This window comes from Oratosquilla oratoria, chromosome 22, assembly GCF_046742065.1.
Source record: "Oratosquilla oratoria isolate Oo_2021 chromosome 22, ASM4674206v1, whole genome shotgun sequence".
Taxonomy (NCBI): Eukaryota; Metazoa; Arthropoda; class Malacostraca; order Stomatopoda; family Squillidae; genus Oratosquilla; species Oratosquilla oratoria.
Window position 1 is genome coordinate 3,922,956 of NC_134798.1, and position 5,000 is coordinate 3,927,955.

Here is a 5,000-nt window from a genome sequence, read left to right on the forward strand (position 1 = left end):
GTGTGTGTGTGTGTGTGTGTGTGTGTGTGTGTGTGTGTGTGTGTGTGTGTGTGTGTGTGTGTGTGTGTGTGTGTGTGTGTGTGTGTGTTGAAAATGAATGGAGAAAAATTAAAGAAGTGGTTAAGGGAGTAGCAGAGCAAATAATTGGATTGAAAGAAAGACAAAACAGATATACGTTATTTGATAATGAATGTACAAAAATAGTTGAAGAAAGAAAACTAGCAAACGCCGAATGGTTGATAAATACGACTGATGGAGAACTAACAAGAATATTGCAGGAGAAGACGAGAGAAGCTAGGCTAATAATTAGAGGAAAGAAAAGGCAACAGATAAACAAAGGATTAGATCAAATAGATCAGGATGCTAAAGAAGGCAAGGTTAGGGAACAATATGAAGGAGTAAGGAAACGTAGGAAAGGATATCAACCAAGAACAAAGATGATAAAAGATCAAAATGGTGATATTTTGATTAATGAAAAAGAGGTAATGGAACATAGGAAGAATATTTTAAGGAGCTCTTAAATAGACCTGAACCTGAAAATCCTTTGATTAGTAAAGATATACAAGGACCAGAGGATTACCAGTTGGAACCATCGCTGGAGGAATTAAGAAAATGCATCAGAGGTTTAAATAGTAATAAAGCTCCAGGAAGAGATAATATCCCAGTAGAACTCTTAAAATTAGGTGAAGATTTAGAAAGAAAATTGACTAAATTAATACAGCTCATATGGAGAGAGGAAAGAATACCATCATCATGGAATGAAGGAGTGATAATACCAATACATAAAAAAGGAAATAAAAACGATTGTATACATTACAGGGGCATCTTACTGTCACAGACTGGATATAAGATCCTTGCTAGAGTACTATATACCAGATTGAAGGTATACGCATAGTGTGTAATAGGAGATTATCAGTGTGGATTTATGAGTGGAAAGTCAACGATTGACCATATTTTCACATTAAAATAAGTAATGGGAGTATAATACGATACAATACCATTTGTTTATTGATTCCAAGCAGGCCTACGATAGTATATACAGACAGAGTATATGGGGCATACTAAAGGAATTTGGAATACCGGACAAGATAATACGTTTTAACAAAAGTCTGTCTTACAAACAAAAAGTTAGTAGTAAAGGTTGATGGAAGATATTCGGAATGTTTCGAAATCGAGAATGGCTTGAGGCAAGGATGTGTATCATCTTGTATGCTGTTTAACTTGGTGATGGAGAAAATAACTAGGACAATGATAGATAGAGAGCGTGGATGTAAACTGGATAACATTAAGGTCAATAATCTAACATACTTGCCGAGAGTAGAGATGACTTGAAAGATCTAATCACCCCACTAAGAGAGACAGCAGAGAGAGTTGGGCTGCAAATAAATATCGATAATACCAAACTAATGTGTATGAGCAGAGAGAAGAGGAACGTAGAGGATGTGTTTTTCGAAGACAAGAGAATAGAGGAGGTAGAGAGTTTCAGGCATCTAGGTACAACAGTGTAGTGTTCTGTAGCCAACACGTGTAGTTACCTCTTTAAGATTTGTGACCGCCAAGCACAGGATAAACTATGGTCACCCCTTAGAACATGCATTCGATTAATTTATATTAATATAAATAATAACATTCACATTAGCAACTTAATTTATTTTGTAAATAGAATAAAACATACCCCTCTACATCCTGTAACAAGGATATATATGTACTACAAAAAGATTTTGAATGATTGCATACTTAACACAAAGAGTCAAGAATTTCGCCATCATTTTTGTACATAGTATCATCGACATTTTCAATAAACAGAGACCAGTCATGGGATTGGCTTTGAATATCCTAGCTTCATTAAGGAAGAGTACCAGCTGTTTGCACTGAACACGGGAGTGTTTATCCCAAGGGTGCATAAGGGTAAATAAACCGCGGCGATCTTAGGATCGTACATTCCGACGAGAACACCACCAGCCGTCGGCGCAGAGTACGGAAGTGCTCATTCCACATGTGCCCAAGGGAACCATGCCACGGCAAACTAAATGGTGTGTTCTGACTCCCCATTATGAAAAAATTCCCATACCTTGTCCCTACAACTCGTTTCAGGCTGGCCGCTTCCAACAAGAGCGACTAGTAGTGGAGCCAACATTGGTTACACCACATTTGGTGACCCTGAGGTACCACTACATTTGGTGACCCTGAGGACAACATTTAGTGACCCCGGATCTCCGCCGCCCCAGCCTGCCTGCCCGACCTGCCCAACCCCGTTCCACCGCCCCGGCTCGCCCGTCCAGCCCGGCCCCTCCAACCCGGCTAACCCAGCCCTGGCCTGCACGCCCCACCAGCGTGCCCAGCCCCGTACCACCGCCCCGGCCTGCACGCCGCATCAGCGTGCCCAGCCCCGCCCCATCGTCCCGGCATGGTTTCCCAGCCCAGCCCCACCGCCCCGACCTGCACGCCGCACCAGCGTGCCCAGCCCCACCCCACCATCCCGGCTTGGCTGCCCAGCCCAGTCCCACCGCCCCGGCCTGCCTGCCGCACCAGGGTGCCCAGCCCCGCTCGCCAACCCAGCTGCCCACGAACATCGCTACATACTAATTACGTAAGCATGACGGACGATCAACAACATGAAGTAAGTGCATTCCGCGCACCCCCTTTTTCCAACCGCGACCCAACAATATGGCTCACAATCCTCGAGTGTAACTTTAAGGCAAACCGCATTACCACCAGCCTAACGAAGTTTTCACATGCTTGTGGCCTCTTACCATCTGACGTACTCCTCCAGGTTTCAGACACCATCTCCAAGGCACCTACATCCGGTACCCCATATGAGGATCTGAAGCAAGCCGTTCTGGACCGCCTTGAGTCTTCCGAAGCTACACGCCTGCAGGAGCTCCTCTCGAAAGAAGAACTTGGAAATGAGAAACCGTCCGACTTGCTGCGACGCATGAAGCGATTGCTCGGAGACAAATACACAGCATTCGATAATTCCATCTTGCCCCACCTATTCTACCAGCGCCTGCCACCAACCATCCAAGGCAACCTCTTCAGCGCCAAGAACAAGATCTCGCTCGACGAGCTAGCCACGCTCGCTGATGACTTCATGGCTTCGGTACCAGTTGCGCGCCCTACCATCGCTAACCTCGCCGACCAGTCCGCAACTCAGGCGTTAACCGAGCTAGTCTCCAAAATCACCCTCCAGGTCAGCGCCCTCCAAGAGCAGGTTGCCAATCTTCACAGACGACCCCCGTCACCAAGATACCACCGCAACCGCTCCAGGTCTACATCCAGAGGGAGACCCAAGCAAACATCAGGCGTCTGCTTCTACCATTGTCGCTTTGGACAAGATGCGAAGAAATGTGCACAGCCGTGCACCTTCTCACCGGCACCGTTAAACAAGATGGGCGAACGCCAACGGCGCACGGCGTTCGCCAACATACATCGAAACTTTTCTTCGTCTTTGATCCACTCTCAAACACCACATACCTCATCGACACCGGAGCTGAAGTCAGTGTCCTGCCTGCTACAGCAACCCAGCATTCACTGCCGCCGATGTCTTACCTCTACGCAGACAACGGCACCAAGATACCCGTTTTCAAGAGGAAGACACTTCAGCTAGAACTCAACCTTCGCCGATCCTTTGAGTGAACCTTCTACGTTGCAGCAGTTTCCCAACCAATCCTTGGCGCCGATTTTTTTACCCACTTCGATCTCCTGATCGATATTAAAAATCGCAAGCTCCACGATCCCCTTACATCGATGTCATCCAACGCCAGGCCAACAACCGGAGTAAGTAGCAAGCTTTCAACCATCGGTGCCGATAACAAGTTTGCTTCTCTCCTCAGGAACTTTCCTGCCTTAACACAACCTTACTCCACGACCACGACTGTGAAACACCACGTAGTGCACCACATAGAGACTACGGGACCTCCAGTCTACGCCAAAGCCCGTCGTCTGGCTCCGGAACGCCTCAAACTACCCAAGGCAGAACTGGAAGCCCTCATACGTCAAGGTATCATTCGTCCAAGCTCAAGCAACTGGTCGTCAGCTCTCCACATCGTCCCCAAAAGCAACGGCGACATCAGACCATGCGGTGACTACCGCGCCCTCAACTCGCGAACTGTGATGGATAGGTACCCAGTTCCCAACATACAGGAGTTTTCCTCAAAACTTGCAGGAACTCGCGTATACTCCCGGATCGATCTTGTCAAAGCCTTCCATCATATTCCAGTCAACCCGCCGGACATCCCCAAAACAGCTGTCACCACGCCTTTTGGCTTGTTCGAATACGTTCGAATGCCCTTCGGCCTCAAGAACCCTGCCCAATTTTTCCCGAGATTCATGGACGAACTCCTACGAGGTGTGCCTTTTTATTTCGCCTACATCGACGATGTGCTCATCGCCAGTCCGGACGAAGCCACGCACCAAGACCATCTGAAGCAAGTCTACCCAACTACAAGACTACGGCATCCACATCAATCTCGACAAATCTGAGTTCGGTGTTTCATCCATCAACTTCCTAGGACACACCGTCACACCTTCAGGGGTCACCCCTGTCTCATCCCGCTGCGACGCCATCCAGAGTTTCCCGAAACCTACAACACAGCGCCAACTCAAGCAATTCCTTGGTATGTTAAACTTTTATAATCGTTTCATTCCAGCCTGCGCTCAACTGCTCCACCCACTCTACTCCATGATCAAGCCATGCAAGAGGGGACATTCCATCGTACTCAACTGGGACACCGAAACTGATGCAGCTTTCATGGCAGCTAAAGAAGCACTCGGGAATGCTACCGCCCTTAGTTTCCCTATCCCTGATGCCATCACCTCCATCTCAAGAGATGCTTCAGACACAGGTGTCGGCGCAGTTCTGCAGCAATACATCAACGACGCCTGGAAACCCATTGCTTTCTTCTCAAAGAAACTCAACAATGCCGAGAAGAAATACAGCGCCTTCGACAAGGAACTCCTAGCCATCTACAAGGCTGTCAACAGGTTCAGGTATTTCATCG

The 5,000-nt window shown here is 47.4% G+C and overlaps 1 protein-coding gene across 1 annotated transcript in view; it reads right to left on the reverse strand.

Moving 5' to 3' along the window:
* The window catches only part of LOC143037198 (uncharacterized), a 322,678-nt gene that overhangs the window by 276,328 nt on the left and 41,350 nt on the right, over positions 1 to 5,000 (reverse strand). The window lies entirely within an intron of this gene.